The 18,868-nt window shown below is 36.3% G+C and overlaps 1 protein-coding gene across 1 annotated transcript in view; it reads right to left on the bottom strand.

Moving 5' to 3' along the window:
* ADGRL2 (adhesion G protein-coupled receptor L2) overlaps positions 1–18,868 on the bottom strand; it is a 392,188-nt gene that overhangs the window by 167,875 nt on the left and 205,445 nt on the right. The window contains exon 3 of the mRNA XM_063342769.1: positions 10,627–10,668. The gene's annotated coding sequence lies outside the window, so the exon portion shown is untranslated. The remainder of the gene's footprint in view (positions 1–10,626; positions 10,669–18,868) is intronic.

Raw genomic sequence — 18,868 nt, 5'->3', positions numbered from 1 at the left:
GAAAGCAAAGCGAGAACTGCGTGTGCATTTACAGAGGAATGGAAGAATTTCCTGCACATGAACCCACTGAATCTTACTGAAGAACAAACCACAAATTTGCATGGTACCATTTAGGTGCCCAGTCTTGCCTTTCCGTTTTCTCTTCCTGTCACCTCTCTCTATGGCTGCATTGGTTTAATTTGCTTTCTTTAGAATTTTTGTTGATAGTAAAATTAATGTGCAAATTCCCTATCAGTTGTATACATTAATATAATTCCCTCTCAAATACAGCTCATTGAAATTAGCACTGGTAAAAGGTGAGATACATATTCATACAGTTATTTACATAAATCCCATTCAGCTTTATGCACCCTAAGCTTTAAGCTTTAATGCAAACTATCTACTACCGCAGGTAATTTTAGCACAAGCAAAACAGCACATAAGTGACATCTGACTTCCCAGAGATTAGATGTCTTTTAATAAACAGATTATTTGAAGAGAAAAAATTCTCTAAGAAATTATGCTTTTGACATTGTAATTTGAATGTATAAAGATTTAAGTTAATATTCTGCACATTTTAACTTTGCCACTTAGTGCAACCCAGTTTTGAGTTTCCAAGGAGTTTACTTGTCAAAATTTATCACCTCGCAATCCATTATCATAGTAAACCTTACAAATTAGATCTTTTATTACAGTGCTAAAGTTGGCAGACCAGCTCTATTCTGCCTTGCAACTGAATTCAATGACATTTTCAAAAAGGATAGTACATATATGGTAACATATTTGTTTCCTTTGGGGAAACCAACCAAAATTTGAAAACAGTGATGTATTTCTCCAACGAATCACACACAATTGTTTCTTTGCAAAATATATAAATTGTGACAAAAACATCTTTAAAATCAGTTGCAATATGCATATTGATCTGCAGATTATTTACTTGGATTATAGCACGCTAACTGTGAGAAAAGTCATTAGGTCATTATCTATATAGGTTTAGGGAATTACGGCGTCATCTATTCCTTGTTGTGAAAGACATTTGCTACTAAAAATATAAATTGAAATCTACTACGTGCAGGTGCAGATTCTACTTAGCAAGGCAGCTCTGTTTGTATAAGTGATGTTTTCCCTAGTAAACAGAGGAGCCGCAAGGTCATGAAACAGACAATGGCACATATCTCTCAGAAAATTCTGCTTTACTGTATAGACTTGCATTTTTTATATTTCACTTAGCATAATGCGGCAACACATTGTGACTTATAGCAGTCTCTATTCTTCACAATTTTCCAGTTAATGAAAGTAATGTTTAAATACTCTGAAGTTAGATTATTAACTTCTACAAAATAGAAACAGATGTGTGTCTTAGTATGCCATTAAATTTATGATTTACATAGTATTCTTGAATACAGCTGAGCAGAGGCCAATGATTCTAATTTGCTCTAGATTTACAATAACCTGATCTGGTTTTTGTAAGTACTGAAACACTTTAAACAAAATTAGAAAGCCGTTGTGCTTTGTGTGATTAAAGATGCAATTCCCTTTGGGGTAATGAGAAGAGTTAGAACATGTTTCTTTCTTTATGGATGTTTCTATTATAAACACGAGTACCATATATTATGTATTTTTGTTACTATTTCCTTGTTTTTAATTATAAAATAAACTGATTGAGTTGTACTGGAGTTACACTGAAACAATGCCAAAATCTAGCTAAAGAATGCATACAGAGGTTCATAAAAATCCTTAAAATTCTTCCGAGGGTCTTAAGGTCTTGTTAGAAAAATACTAGCTCCTTATAGTTTGCAGAGACCAAAACATCTCTCTGATGTAAAACTACACAATTTAAAGATTTATTTTAAAAGCTAACACATTTCTCATCTTATTAAACTATGTTAATGCACAAAATTTTTATAGGACAAAGGTTCAGTGGATTCATAGCAATTTACATCTGGAGATACAGATTTTTTGTATCTAATGGAATGAGTGTTGCAGTTTAAAACATGATGTATCTATGGATGACATCCATTTGTGTTGTTGCTTCACTAAATACTGATTTTTTTTTTAAAAAAGAGGCAAAATGAGATTAGATATATCAGATACATCTAAGTGGCATGCGAGAGGAATACCTTGTGTATGAATATTTATGCCTGATTCAAAGATTTTGAAAATCAGAAGTTAGGCCTATAAAGATGTATGGATTCAACGTTCGCTAGAAATGAGGTATTTCCAAATTCTAATCTATGACTCTAAAAAGGATTTCTTTTGTGGCCAAAATGTACATCAGTTAGCACTGTAATTCACTTTTCACACGGAAAGGTGACATGGCAATAAAGTGTATTCATCGGGACTTTTTATAGTAATTTTTAAGGCTACCTCAACTGTTCTTTGCGTGTTTCCCCCCCCAAAATCAAATAGATTTTATGAACGTAGAAGTTCTGAACCAGGCCTTTAATTTACACAGTACCCAGAATATAATATTATTTAATATATTATGTTATTCATTTACTATTTTACATAATGCATTAAAGATAATATATGCTCAATATTATATATTCATACTTAATCATACTACAATATATGTATTTATATTTATCTTTACCTCTGATGAAATGTTTAATATTATTAATCCCTTCATTTTAATTATATATAATTAACTATCATTAAAACAGGAGCATTACCTTTTAATAAAAATTTAATCATACATTTACTCAAGCAGAGGATCAAAATGCTACACACAGATGAGATGTCTTAAAAGTGATTGAATGCATTCAGTTTATTTGGTCACTCACTCTTCCAGTGCACTTAGAGATTGCCATTTGTGCTTCACTCAAGAGAGCTCCAAGGGTAAGCTCCCGCACTCCTACCACGTTCTGTGATTTGGGATTACAGTGTTAGACGGTCGTATAGACTAAGCCACAAGCATAGCTCTCAGCCTGTATGTTGCTCCAAAGTCAGCTTGCAGTTTTACCAGTGCAGCCCCTGATAGCTCTAGCATATGGTCCGTTACAAGTATTTTTGCCTTTGGCCATGGATTGGCATAATGCAGCACTGGTAGAATTTTTGGCCCAGGCAGACCGATGGGCACTTATTTCATTTTAAGAAAGGATGAGGATAACTATGGATTTTTGCAACAGCAACTGGAATGAAAAAAATGTTAGGAGAAAAATTTTCCATCCTACACTGAGGCTGAAGTGCATATAACTGGAATAGTTCTGTGGTTTCATCTGAACTTTCTGGGAAATATTTCTATAAAACACATAATAGGCATTAGGCTGACAACAAGAGGTTGGCAAACATAGTAACTAATTCAAGTTTAAGTTATGTTTAGGGAAGAATTAATGTTCAAGAATTGTTTGTTTCCTTCTTGAAAAAATGAATATGGATATGGAATACATTATTGGTAGGAATGAATGGCATCAGGGCACCAGAACCTCATACTTACCTTTTCACCTGTGACTTAACATTAGCTGAGGCCCCACTTCTGCAAACGCACAGGTTTAGGTGAGCAAACTTTTGCTGAATCAAGATCTTAACCCCAGTCCTACAAACACTTATGCCTGTTAAATGTCATCAACAATATTAAATTAGAAATCACAGATACAGGGAAACGTGACATCTTACGTCTCGTGTTAAAACTGATGGTGAGTTTTGGAGAAGGAGTTTCTAATTGTTCTAGTAAATTCATACTAACTCACTGAGTCCCAGAGCATGGCATTGTGTTTGCAGCAAACTGTCGTTCAAGGAGCCCTGTGTGATTAACTTGGAGAGGGGAGGTAAAAACTGCAGATGAGAATTCCATATGTCTGAGGCAAAGCACCTGAAAGGAAAGTTCACATTTTAATGGCAGAGCATGGGATGGCCATTATAGGAATATATTGTATTGGTAAAAAGGAAAAACACCTGGTCAACAAAGGTTTTGTAATATTTTTTCATATTAGTTATTTTAAAGTCATATTAAACTGTCGGAAGACTTTGGTTGATTATGAGCACTCTGTTTCTGAAAGATGCTTGGTGAGTCTGGATGCACTTAGCCTAATTTATTTTACAATCGACTCTGAGTTGCCCAGACCTACTTCTATTGAAGTCAACTTTTTTTTTTTCCAAAGAGAATTAAATCAAGTTTAATTTTTCTTCAAAAAGAGACTTAGTTAGTTTTCTTAATTGTCAATTTTCTTCAAACAATTACTGCATGACAACATGTTTTAATAAATGAAAAACCAATACATTTTGTGATTCCTTATATTAAAGCCCACTCTAAAAACATTTGTCTGGTGCAATTACTTAGCAACTCAGAATAACTAGGAAGTTCGAAACGGTATTTATATTGGTTTTGAACCTTCCTAATGTGATTTAAAATTACCTTATCCCAAAATACATTTAAATCTCAAAGGGGACTGGATTTTAAATGTTTCCGTGGCTGGAAGGCTTCATACATTAGAAAAATATTAACTAAAAATACAATGGACCCTTTTCTACTCTATTTGTATTTCCCGGAGCTATTTCATATTTATATTGACATGGGTAAGACAATTCAACAAACTTCAGAGTGATAACAAGGCCATTTTGCAATGGCTCTTTTGTTGAGCAATGAAGCTGTGCAGAGAAGGGCAGATTTTGACTATACAGTCCCTGCCGTTCTGATCACTCTGTATCGCATAAGACTCAGGTCAGAAAGTTTGTGTGTCTAAAATCCATAGACTGCCTGTTTTCAGAAAATACCAAAATAGAGATTCTAGTGAAAATCTGTAGGAGAACTTTCCACCTTCTGATAAGACATTTTTTACTTATGCAGAACTGGTCTTTGTTGAAGAGCTTCTGTCTTCATTATTTAATTTCTTTGTGGAGCTTACAGTCAACATGATCCTGTTGAGTTCTTTATTTAATATGTTTCAGAGCACAGGACACCTGCCGACTTCTTTAATAACAAGTTGTCCTCAGTTGGCTTATATGTGAAAACTGTGCAGCAGAGGCAAGTAAAGAATAACCTTAGACATTAAGACTGATTCCATTAAAAAATAAAATAAAACTATGTCCAGGCTCCACACCCGAAGTCCCTAAAATAAATTTGCAAGGGCTTTTCACAGCATGGAATCCAGGCGGATTTTTTTTTTAATTGAATTCTGTTCTGTGGAAGTGCAGCTCAGTGGAATTCAATTTCCATGGAGGCTCCCAGGAAAGAAACACATGCTAAGTATTTTTATTGCTAATGTTTTGGATTTAGTTTCTTAAGTATTATTTAGATTTGACTGTGGACAGAGTTGCTAGTGTTTACCGTAACACAGTGCTCTGCGCCTTTCTTTAGAGAAGGGAGTCTTTAAAAAAGGATTGGCTAAAGCACAGAAATTTAACCACGAATAAATTCCTAGGCTTTGTATTGTATTAATAAGGCTCAAACTCTACTTCTTTGTACAAACCCTATGAATTCGATGGAAAATCTCCATATTCCCAATTCAACCTTTATTTTTCGTCCCACTTTAATATATTTCCCTATCTTGTTGGAAGCCTCTTTCACACCTCGTTCAGAAATACTGTTACAGATGATTCAGGGAAGCCCTACTGTCTCAGCCCCCCAGTTCACAAGTAAGGAAAGAAACTCTATTAAGATCAATGAGTCCTTCTTCTGCTCTGAGTGGATGGTAACTAAAACAGAGAAATCAGATTTTGACCAATTAGTTTGTCTTCATTTGCTTTATTCTGCACTCATTCACATCACTTCTCCCATAATTCTTTCACTTCTGCTGAAACACATTATTTTACTACAACCCACAAAACTCAGGTGATGAATAAAAAGGACCTCACAAATGAAAACCACCCTCAGCCACTGCTAGCTCACACTCAGATTATTTTCCATAGTCAATACAATCTTAAAAAAATGCTTTTTGCCTTACAACTATAAAGAAAACTCTTAACTGACAAGGCAAACGTAAAACAGGTAACTGTTTTATTTTATTTTTTTAAAGTTAGCCCTTGACTTCAGGCAAAGAAATACTCTGAAGCAGAGGTTCAGCCTTGTTAATTGTTTCCTATCACAATCAATAAATTAAGCAGCCTTTATCCACCCTTGGTGTTATGTGAAGGATGCTCACCCGGTGAAGGAACACGTGCTCCCACCTCAGATTGTGTCACAAAGTTTGGACCTAATCCAAAGTATGCCCAAATCTGTATTAGAAAACAGACTGTGCACTGTTCATATTTACATCTATTTCCCTTTTCTCTAAGAAGAAATGACTCAATTTACTATATTGTATACTATATATAGTCTGCAATGTATTATCATTATACCCATCTCTCTATATTCTGTATTACATATTACACATTATCTGTAGCCTATTTATGTCGAAGAATCTGTAAGTGTTAACAGAATTATTATTTTTTGTTTATCATTTACAGATAAGCTTGTTGATACATGTGTAAAGTTTATTAATATTTTTGTTACGTTTGCCAGGAAATTAGGATATGGTAGAGATATAAGTAATTTTAAAATCTGTCTTGCAACACTTTGTGCACACAACCTCTTTTCAAATTCTGCTTATAATTATCATTTTGTAAGTCTTTAAATCACATTTCAGTTTTCTGTAGACACAGTTCCTACTAAATAACATATACCGTTCCTAGTTTTGTAAGTATGTTTTTGCTGTTACTTGAAAGAACTGAGACAAACCAACAGCTACTTGGCAGGATGATCGCGACCAGGACAGCCTATGCCTGTGATTAGCAAGGATTCAAATCCGGACTGGTACTGGACGACACACAGAGCAAATGGCAAACCCAACCCAAAGAGCTTCCGTAGCACTACCTCCTTCTGAAGTTGCACAAGATTTACTTTTCAGTCTCGGTGTTGCTCAAATGTCATGGGAATGGGGCAGGGGGTGAAGAACCAGCACCGAACCCAGCAGAAATCTCCCAAGCTGAAGCCTAGCAGATGACCACCACAGTTTCAGCGCGTGGTGCAAGAACAGGTCTACAGGGCCACTGCACCTTATATCTGCCTGCAACTACAATCCATCGAAGAGATGCTGGATGGATTTAGGTCTGGGAAATAACACAGGCATAAATATTTGTGAATACATACTGGCTAGGGATTCGGTTGGGATTCAGGTCTGATTTCACACCAACTAGGAGCAGAAGCTGCGCAGGCAATGTGGAGCTGCCCCGGCTGCGGGCAGGGCAGGCAGTCGGGGCTCGCCCTTCTCTGCGGCTGCCTGCAGCCAGCTCCATCCGGGCAGCCTTCAGGGGGAAGATTACACTCTCCAAAGATTTTTTTTGTCATAGTTCACCTTCCTTTTATTTTATTGTAATTCTGTATGGCGCAGCTAAGCTGTTCAGAAACAGATAAAACGATACACATTTTTTCACTTCAGCTTGTGTCTCTTCTCCCTGTGCGCCATACAATTATATTGTAGCACATGAGGAAAAATGTTTATGTTCTGTCTGATTCAGTCTAAATAAAATGTTAAAAGGTGACAATCTCTTTAAACATTGCTGATCATTACTTACAAAACTATATTTTTAAATTGTGAAAACAAATGCTCTGACCTTGTGAGCTACGGAAATATTTAAAAAACAAATCTGCTACGCTTTTTTGGCTAATAGTTGTGATTTGCATAGTTGAACCTTGAATGCAGTCATAAATAGCTACAGAATCCCGCTTGGCATAATGCCCAGCAATGTTAGGGTGCCAGACAAAAAATCGGGTCAACCACTTACCAAGTAAGTCATTCTGTCTCAACAAGGTGATGTCTAACAAAGAAGCTACAAGGCTGAAGACAGATAACATATTCAGCTGCTGTTCAGAAAGACAAGAACTTTTCATTTATCAGGATAATCTACTGCTCGTAATCAGTACACCGAGTGAACACCCTCTTGTAAAAAGGAGAAAAGCCCATCAATTGTTTTTGCTAATTAAGATGAATATTATTCCCGTGAAATGAACCAAAAAGTTCTGTGCAACCAGAATCCCAAAAGAGATCTATGATCTAAAAGAATAATTGCACAGATTTTTAATTGAGAGGAAAGTGAGAACTATTTTTTTTTGTATTCTTCAGCTTTTTAGCTGCGATGGTCTTCCATGTATGTTAGTGGGTCTTTTATGTCCTGGGTTTATCTAAAACATTATTTTCCATATATTAAAAACAGTCATTGAATTAAAAATTCATGACAAAATGGCTATATATTTAATGAAATGCTACTACTAAATATTACGTATTTAGGAACAATTTGAGGTAACAGATCATTTACTAACATATATAGAAAAAAAATCCATTTTTAGATTAAAATCTAGATGTTGTGACTGTTCATAGTAATGTGCATTTAATCTTTATTCATTAAGCACAGCTAGAGTTAGAAATGAGAAGGAAAGTGTATTTTTTAAAGTGATAATAATTATATTCAACAATTTATTTTCTTCTGTGATCTTTATCTTGGTTTTAGGATTAAAAAAAGCCTTGCACTATTGAAAGGGAGTAGTATGAGGAAGCTCAGTTTCCCATTCCTTAAACAAAAAACACCCAACTTGAAAATATATTTATATTTGAATTAATATTTACATAAAGGAAATCCATAATCATCAGTGTAACCCTTTATTCCTGAGCACGTCAGGGAAAAGTCATTGAGGTGTACATGGTTATACATACAAAAATTAATTCTCCCCAAAATAATCTATTACTGTCTTTGTTGTAGTAACCCTTAAGGTCCAAGCCTTTGTCCTATCTTCTTTGCTTATAGTGTAAATCACACAGTTGGCCTCAAAATAAAAATAATTATGATTTCGCTTAACATGCAAATCTAGAGTTATGAATTACCTCAAATCAGGATACTGGCTGAATATATTTGTTTTCATGAAAAATGAAATGTTGTGTTTCTCTTCTGCCCTTCCCCCAAGCCTTCTTCACAAGATCAGCCTCAGGCCAAAATGGTTTTAAGTAGACTAAAGCTGCTGGTAAACACTTACCTTTGACAATGTTATTGCCTAATGAACATAGCAGAAAAGGGTGTATGCAGTGCAAGTGTCTGTCTGTGGCTGCAACCTACACAGCCCCTTGTGCCAAGTACCTACTGCGAATAGGCAAATATACACAAAGGAGACAGGCCCTTTGATGGTTTAATCCCAAACATACTTAACTGTCACACAGTTAATCTTTTTGATTAAAAATGACTCTTGAGTTCTTCTTGAACATTTTTACATTTGTGGATGAAGGAGGTTAAATGTAGTTCTCATGCCTGTTTGGACTATTCTTTTTTCTTCCTTTTTTTTAACTTTTTTCCCCCCCGCTTAGTTCAACATGACTTTTCCCTCTCTTTAATCATAGATACGCCCTTAAAGGATCCTCAACCCTGGTACTTCTGAAATACCCCCTGTTAGCAGGCAGGCAAAAATACATTACAGACTTTGCCAAAGCAGCCCTCATTGTTATTATCAGAGGACTAGAGCTACAGGTCAAGACCAAGTGTTTCAAAACAGCTTCACCTGCAGGTTTTACTTTCCTAGAAAAAAGTTTCAAAGAACCACTAACCTTCCATGTTCATCAGAAATCAAGTCATCATTCTTAAAGTTCATCATAAAACTTGTGTTTTGCTATTGGTTTTCTTGAACACTGGCAACTTTGATACTGTTGCTATCAAAGACAACAAAAAATCAGTCCCACGTATTTTAAATCTATCATTGTTTTAAGCTCTCATGCATTAAAGTTTGTGAATAATGTCCTTTTTTAAAGGGTCTTGATTTCCTTTTGGGATTAGATGGAAGATCTTTCAAGTGTAACACTAAGAAGCAGTCACATTTCAAGTCAGGATTTGTGCTCCGATGGGACATTTTTCAAGTAATATTTCTTTCCACTTTAACAGTAGTTTCACTTCATGATGGTTTTATGTTGATTTCAGGCTACATTTTTATGTAGTGGGAAAGAATTTTTTGTAAAGTGAATGCCCAAGACCTGTTGGAAAACATTTCTGCTTAGCAACGTACTCATAGGATTCAGGATAGTTTGCTCAGAAGTGTTATTTTAGGATGACCTTTACACATACAGTATGATGAATTTTTCTTTTTATTTGATTGTAAAGATGTTATGATCAAGGGGCAGAATAAATATTGCCTTTTTCAGCCATAAAAAAAGGAACGAAAAATGAAACCATCTTTTTTAAACAACATGATAGCATGCAGAAGTGATGTCTACCTTCGGAAACTACATATTTTTAAATTCACAGATACAGCAAAGCCCTAGTGAAACATAAATACAGATCAATTTTATACAATTCAAATAGTAACGCATGATACGCAACTCACCCTTTCTCAGCCTAAAGAAGAGAGATATTTATGTCTTTCACTGATAAAACAATGTATTTATGTTTATGGGAATTTATACATTATAATAAATTGTTAAGAAAAATAAAAAGTTGGGCATTCCACGGTCAGCAGCATTTCTAACAAGGATGTTAAATCCTAACTTATTTTCCTTTGAACTATTAGCATAATGGTCTGCAAATCTTTTCTAGGTAGCTTACAGGATTTGAATATTCAAATATTTTCAGTTGTATAAGCCATATAATTATGAAGTTGTACAGTACAGTTATTTCTCAAGCAATTTGGCAATCTTTTCTTACAAGTATTTACCTTATGTTCTTTGTTATCAGAAACAGAAATAGCTTTCTGCTTACCATTCCGGAAAAGATAGAATTCATCATTCTGCCATAAAGACCCTAGAAAGCAAAGAAAATGTTATTAGTTATTATATTCTTATCTGCAGGGATTCTAGCTGCCAAACAATGCATCAGCATCAAAACAAAAAATGAAAATATGTGTTCAAATCATAGATCAATAGTTTAATGCAGTTCTGAATATATATTACATGTACTTAGCAGGTACCGTATTAGAAAAAAAGCACAGGCTATTGTGCGTATCTGTATTTAGAACTGCATGCCAGCTGGAATTTATCCGCACAGTGTTCATAAAATAGAGACATAGGATATGGGCATCCGACTTGTGATGGTGCTTTTGAAAATAAAACCATGGGCTCACTGTCGCTCTGCTACGGAGTGGGAGAAAACAGGGCAAAACATGCACACAAAGGGTTAAGATGAGAAGAGACCATTATCAGTAAAATGTTAACAATTTTCTTCTTAACTCATAAAGAAATTTGTATTATGATTTTTTATAAAAAAATCTTTTCACGGTTATTAAAATATTTAATCGGCCTTTACATTTATAACTCATGGGTTATGAGTTTGCAGCGGTTAGGCTGGGGTCCTCAGAAAGTACCGAGTACACCACACACTTCATCAGTATGCTTTCACTGTCATGTGGAAATGAAAGCATGGATACTAGTTAACTCTCTTTTCTACCTTCTTTTCTATTATCCCTTTCAGTCTGTTTTATACCTGACATTGTAGCTATTCTGTTTTCTTCAGAAAGAAATGAATCACTGCTACCAGTTCCTTTAACTAAAGGCTGAACAGAGAGTGATCATTTTCACTCAATATCTACACAGAGAGGATTTTAACTTTTCTGTAACATCTTGTGCTATATGTCCCAACCGTGTAGTTTGAGAATAAAAAATTTTCAGGACAATAGGCTAAATTCTGCCATCGTTTCTCGTACAGAATACAACTTTACTCCTGCTGAAGCGGCCAGGGTAAGGTACAGAATCTGCCTATCTGCCTCATACATAGTTTTCAGAGGTGAAACAGTTTTATGCCAAAGAAGGGAGAACACTTAAAACCCACTTGTTATTCTTAACTATCTTCATTCTTTGAGAAAATTAAATCCTAAAGTAATCATGCAAGGGAAAGAATTAAGGAATTCAATTAAAAATTATGTTTAGAAAATGTTACTATAACCAAGAGATACAGTCACATACCACTTAGTAAAAAATGTTGATGTCTAGGTAGGGCTATTACCTTTAAAGAGGAAAACTAAAAACTAAAATAAATGATAGATTGATTCCAGGTTCTCACCATGACCGCATATACCGCTGGATGAAATACAGGCATTTACAGGTAAGGGAGTGTCCAGATAGAGAAGAATTCCCCAGTACGGTACAGTAGTTATTTCCGTTCAAGGAGTTTACCTTGGGCAAAAAGGGAGTTTCCAGGGTGTTCAGTGCCGCAGAAATTCAGACTTAATCTAGGTTGCAGCACAGCGCAAGATATAGGGAGCCTGGATAAAGCTAATGTAAATTAGAACAGTCCCTGAGGGCTGCTCTAATTTACGCGGAGATTCATTGGCCTGTATCCAGCCTTGAATCTGAGCATCTACAGAGATGGCTTAAAGCCACTTTTGCTCCATTCTTTGTGGGCTACATCTTCTGTATGGTGTTTCATGTGAGATGTAGCACAGAATAGCTCTTTTCCTTCATTTATGAAATGCAGGAAAATAGGGTCCCGCTCAGCCAAAGAAACAGTGTTTCACGTAAGTTTAAAATGAACATCCACCTCAGTTGAGCCAAGTTCCCACAAAGCATTGGCTTGCGTGTCCTTCCCAGAGATCCTTGCTCCTCAGCCCTCACAGGCTGCAGACTGTGCTCTTTGGGTGAGGTAATCATTAATCCACTGCCTGTCTGGGACTCTTACATAAAAAAATCCATTCATTTCAGCAAAGCAGTAGTTGCCTTTCCTCCCCAGAGCTTTTGAGTCCCCCTGCCACAAAGCCATATTTTTTTTTTCCAAAGCTATTTGTAAACCAATAAAATATCACCATTTCATAAATGAATAAAAGTTCCCGTTGACTTCAAAAGGAATTATATTCACAAAAGGGTAGATTTTGCCTTTAGTTCTTAACTGCTTAGATATTAAGATTCTACAACTTGAGTTACAATGTTGGAAGATACGAGCTGGAAATTGTGGCCCTGTCCCCTACCTATCAGGCATGGCTGCAAGTCTCCAGTCTGATACACAAGTTGTTCAATACTTTCACAGGAGTTTCCCTCTGAAGTCATTGCAGCAACGTTTGTGCTTAAAGTGTATGTTTTCATGTTCTGCTAAATCACGGCTTAAATCCTTACATGGATTCAGATGAGTAGAGCAGCTGAAAGGAAAGTAAGTTCAGTGTCACAGCTAACGTATGAGTTCTTTTTGGAGACAAATAATTTTTAATAACAGGTTATTTGCTGGTATATAGAATACGGAACTATTATTTTAGAAAAAGTGAGTCAAGGCTTCTCCTAGGTTTTGCTTTCACTGGCTGAAATAAACAGTACGAGTGGATGTGAGTATGACCACGCAGTTCTCAAATTTTGTTCAAGAAATGCTAACAAGTTTTTGATTTCCTTTTTTAAAATCAGATTTGTCTATTAATGTTGCAACTACTTTCAGGGTCTCTGGCATTGGCATTACAAATACCAACCCTCCCCGCAACTTAATCAGTTCTGTAGTTCCTGTTTGCTCACTACAGTTTCTGAATCAATAAACAAAATCACCTATTTTTAATCGCTGGCTCCTGAAGAGGGCAGCACGTTCTAGATATTATTGAACGGCAAGCTTTGAGATGACAGCCCGGGCTTTACTGTACCGCACACAGAGGAAGGGGAAATAAAAACATTCTGGATATTTTGTGTAGACAGTTCCCATGATACAATAAGTCAGCAAAAGTTCTAGGCTGTTACAGACCAAGGTCAAAACTGCATTTGATTATTAAAGAGAACATTCAAATTAGCTACCTGAAGCAATGTATTTAGAAAGAGAGCAACAAAATACCAGCAAGGAGTACTTCCACGAGGAATATGTTTTATCTTTAACACTGTAGATAACTTTTCCTATTGGCAGTGCATTGACTATCGAAACTACTAAAGGGGTTAGATTTAATTATCTCACTTCTTTGCACATTTCATCTCAATTGCTATGGCAACATTCAGTTGCCTCAGCAGCAATGTACACTTTAATCAGATATTTCCTCACTCATTTCTCTGTGCACCACAGCAATGTAGTCAAATTTACAGCCAAACCCTGATGCATCTGATAACACCTCTTTGGAATTAATGGCTAGGTTTCCCCTGCCCCTCACCCATAGCCACAAATATTTCTAGAGAGTTTTGCACCCTGATGACAAAGGCTTTAGACAGCGGAAAGCGCGTATACGTTCAATCTTTCCTACTTCACTGATTTTATGTTGTTTTCTGCCACCACTCCCTTTTTACATGGCTTCTACTTACTCGGGAACTCTTCCCATCAAGCTATGGGCAGGTCTTCTGGTCCCTGCAGCAACTCTTTCAGGGCTGAGAACAGGAAACACAATAATTGGGCAGACAATATGGTTCCTCCCATATTCCACCCTGCCCTGAAAAGCTTTTTGTTTGATTACTCAGCCTTGATTAAATGCTTCGTCAGAGTACATCATAGTTCTTTAAACTTCTTGGCCCAGAAATCAGGAACATAGGCTAAAATAAAAGTAATTAGGAGTGATGAGCAGATACTGGGGACTCCATATTGAAATGCAGACAGTAGGAAGAGTCAAGAAGCTAAAAGTACATTGGGGTCACTAAATTCAGGTTATGGGAAGTCTTGATATTTCTGACATAGAATATCGTCTGGTTTGAAAACATGTCACCACCAAGGTAAAGTGGGAACAGAGATAAGTTCCTAATGGTGCCTAGCTTCTATGGTGAAAAACACATTAGAAATGCATTAGATAGATTGAATTAGATTGGATTATAGTCAGACATATAGGAAAGAATGATAGACATAAGGCACTAAAACATAATTCTGCATATTCTGAAGATTCTCTTTAAATAGTCAATTAGTTGATTTCGCTTTTTTGCATTAAAGAAAATATTCTACACTGCTTTTTGCTTCTACATTCGTTTTTCGTAGCTGTTCATCTGCTCACATGTAATAAGCTATCACAGCTCATTTTCAAATAAGGTCTCGGATTACTGCTGTCTTAAAGAATTCTGGAAACGCTGGGTAAGTACAGAGTTGACTTGGGCCACTGTTGTCGCAGAGAGGTATAATGGAGACAGAGCCAGAGCCAGCCTACATCTCGTCAGTGATAACAAAGTCTGATCAGTCCCCCCAGCCGTGCAATATAAAGTCACTCTCTACGCTTGATCGCCATGGGACCCACAGCAGCCTTTCTAGAGGCTTCATAACTCAAGATACTAAAAAAACCCATAAAAACATTGACTTATTAGGATAATACAGGAAAAGATGTGCTCCGTATGCTCTTCATACATAACAAGGGATCTGGTCACATGTAACATGAAAGTCCATGTTACATGGGATGTCTGTTGAGGATCCAGGGAGACTTTTCCAGCTGCGTTGCTGAAGCCTAACATTTGTGGGCCCCTGTCACATGGCAGCACTGTCTCCTAATCCACCAGTGAAGTTGCTGTATTTTCAGGGTTTGAAGGAGAAGGTACAAGTTACAGAATCTACACTGCTTTTTCACATCAGTACTTCTGAAGATGTACACATATACCCTTTGAAATCAATGGGTCTAATCTTATAAGTGAAAACTATTTATGTTTGCAGGGCTGGTCCCAGTAGTTAAAAATAGGTATTTTCCTGCAGCTTTGTATATATAATATAAGCTTCATATACAACTATACACTATAAGTTTTAATAATGTGTCCAAACAACATTTGTGCCATAGAGGATGCAAAGATCATTTAAAGTGCAGAGTTTGCAATTCTGTACTAAAATTAAAATTAAAAAAAGCCCCAAAGTTTATACCTAAAAAATCCAATATCCCTGCATAGCTAAAGATTACAAAATGTTTGTAGTAGAACTTGTTCCACTTAAAGCATTCATTTAAAAGTTGATTCATGTAACATGGGAAGACCTATGCTGATTTCCACCAGCTGAGAATCTGGTGCATAGTCTTTATAATAATAATTTTATAGTGCTGAAATTATCTATGCCATTTACAACTGGAAATCTATGCCAAACAATATATTCCTTGTTTGAATAGTTTATAATCTGGAGACTTTTGTAAAAGATATTGCAAAAAACCCCACAGAATAGTGCCTTTTCATTAGGGGATGCTTTTTGGACCTTGTGGGATTTTACTGCAGTACAGAAGAGAGGAAATTTGACTTTATTCTTTATGGGCTCAAAGACCATATGAAGAAAGATGCATGGAAGAGAAATGATCAGAAAATATGGAAATGGACAGAGTTATTATATGTTCCTCTGTGCACATTCCTGTTTGATTTGTTAATTTTATGAATTTATGAAATATAACTGAGTTAAAGGCTTATATATGTGGGATTATTCATGTACATTTCCAGTATAAGTATTCCAGTTCTGGAATGTATTTGCCTGTCCTTTTGATTCTTGTCTAGGAGTGTATGAAAGACCTACCCAACAAATATTAGAAATAAATTACCTATACAAAAAAAAAGCAGACACGTTAGAGATAAAGTATTTTAAACTTTATAAAGCACTTCACCTGTTTGTGTTTATTTGTAATAATCAAAAGTTAAACATTTTCAAACCAGTTTTTTGGTGAGGGTGTGCTTTCTGCAGTGTACAATAGAGGATAATACAATGTAATCTCTAAACTAAGGCATGGCACTCGGTTCTGGAGGGGACACACAGTTCTTACTAGGTTTCCTATCAGCAGTTTACAAATTTTTGCCACGGGTCACTTTTAATTTTCAGTAATAGTCACCTTCCCCCCCTTTCATTCCTTCTCCAAGTAGGTTTTTCCTTAGTCTCTGTTTTAACCTAACCCCACCCCTTCCCTCATTTTGAGTATAATAAACTACATTTTTTATAAGCTCCAAAAACTCGTTTCAACGATCCGGCAGGGTTCCCTTTCCCTCCCGCACCAGCAGAGTTCCCAGCATCCTCCCAGTGCCCAGCACCACCCTGCTCTCTGCAGGCACCTTCTCCAAGAGCGACTGCACTCCAGGTATCCCGCGCAGAGCCTCTTCCTAATCCACCAAAATAGACATTTTCTTGGGAGAACTGCCCATTTCCCCTGATCTTGGCTCTTTGCAGCCTGAGTGCCTTGCCTCAAGAAGTGGACATGGAGTCTGGCGCTGGTAGCTGCTGCAGCTCCACTTTTCATATGGTTGCCAAAAGAGGGTGAAAAATGTGTGACAGAGAGACAGGGTAGCGTGACAGAAAAATTCAAAAGCTCAGTAAAATTCTCCAGAGTTTCATTTTTTTGATTCCCACTTCCAGGTGCTCAACACATTCTGCTTCTCCCTCTCCCCAGGGTGAAGACTCACTACTTGGTGTATGGCTTGGAGCAATTTCTGCTTAGTTCTCTAGTCACTTAGTTTCAACTCTACTCAAGTTTAAAGAACCTTTCTATAAAGCCTAACAAATACAGAGTCCAGGGTCCTTGTTTATGCAAGTGTTTATGCAATATTATTATTATTTTGTTACAGCTTAACCAAGCTGGAGAGTGGAACTACTACAGAGGAGGAACTGCTCAGTTTTGATGTATGTTATACACATACACACACACACACACATATGTATATACAGAATTTATATATGCTCTTTTTGTAGCACTAATACTCCCTAAAGGTATTATTATGTTGTTAGACAAATTAAAATTAAACAAGAGGTAAAAGTGCACTTGAACTGAAAACTGTTAAAAAATGCCTACAGGCAAGACAAAAGTGAACAGCAGGAATTTATCCAGCTGTGTGTGTCTAGGAGTTCCTCTGGGCCAACCGACTGTGCTCCCATTTCTGCTGCAGGAAATGCAATTTAAAAAAAATCATGTAGGTGTTGTGACTTTCAAGCAAAATGACATGCACATTTTTTTATCTGCCTTTAAGATAAAAATGGAGGGAATTTCTGTCAAACTCATTAAGGACTGAATGGAGAGGGATGGTGGGAATACACAACAGAAGAGCCCGGAAACAGCAAGAGCAAGACAGAGATCTACCCAGGTCAGAAATGTAATGGCAAGTAGTTTTGCTGACAAGCGCATCTAATAACATCTGGAATCGGTGGTGTATGTGAGATCAACTTTGAAAACTTTTCTCAAAAAATCTGTCCTGATACAGTATTTCTAAAACTAAATACAAGAGAGTCCTTTTTTTTGTACTAGGGGATTAAATGAAACCCCATAAAGGATACCTGAGATGTGCAGAACTGACATGGCCAAAGGTTGGCATATTGGCATCAAAGATGCAATCATAAAAAAAATAGTAGTAGTAGTATATGTTAAGTATATACTAAAATTGGATTTGCAACTCACATTTTATGCAGGTGCAAATGGATGCGCTCATTAGAGGCGAAGGTGAACAAACTGAATAGATCGTTTATCTTTGTGGGTAAAATTGTTAGGTTTACTACTTCCCTTCATTCAAACCTCAAAACAATGTATGTCAGAGTGAAATAATTTGCTGCGTAAATTATTAGGTGTTTTGCACTGAGAAAGAAAAATGAGACTGCTCGATACCCTAGTCACATAATGAAATAAGGAACTGTACTCTAACCATTTAATTCAGTTATTTTCATGACAGTGTTATCCAACAGTTATCACCATGACAATGCATCTTTGTTGGCTTGGCAGTGCTCAAAAATCAAAGAACATTTGGACCTGGAGATGAGGATATGAAGATACGGTAGGAAGGAAGATTAAAAATGTAATTCTGTCTCATTTTTACAGTACTGTAATCCCAACAGTACCACTGGAAGTAATCCCAATTTGCACCAGGACAAAAGAAAGCGTCTCTTCCTCTGATTCCATGTATTTGGAAACTATATCTTACTAACGGCTATATTTATAGTCCAACTGCTATGTAATGAAAGGAAATATGTGAACATGAAAACAAAAGAAATATTAATGCATGCATCAGAATAATAAAACAAATAGGGATGTGGCGCTCTCCTGGTGAAAACGGAAATTAATCTTCTCTTCTGCTTTGAGCACTTTGGCTCTAAGCTCAAGTCTTATAATCTAATTGATGCATCATGAATACTAAATGCAAGTAGCTGA

The sequence above is a fragment of the Chroicocephalus ridibundus genome, chromosome 8 (assembly GCF_963924245.1).
Source record: "Chroicocephalus ridibundus chromosome 8, bChrRid1.1, whole genome shotgun sequence".
NCBI classification, from domain to species: domain Eukaryota; kingdom Metazoa; phylum Chordata; class Aves; order Charadriiformes; family Laridae; genus Chroicocephalus; species Chroicocephalus ridibundus.
This window is presented reverse-complemented; position numbering and strand designations above follow the sequence as displayed.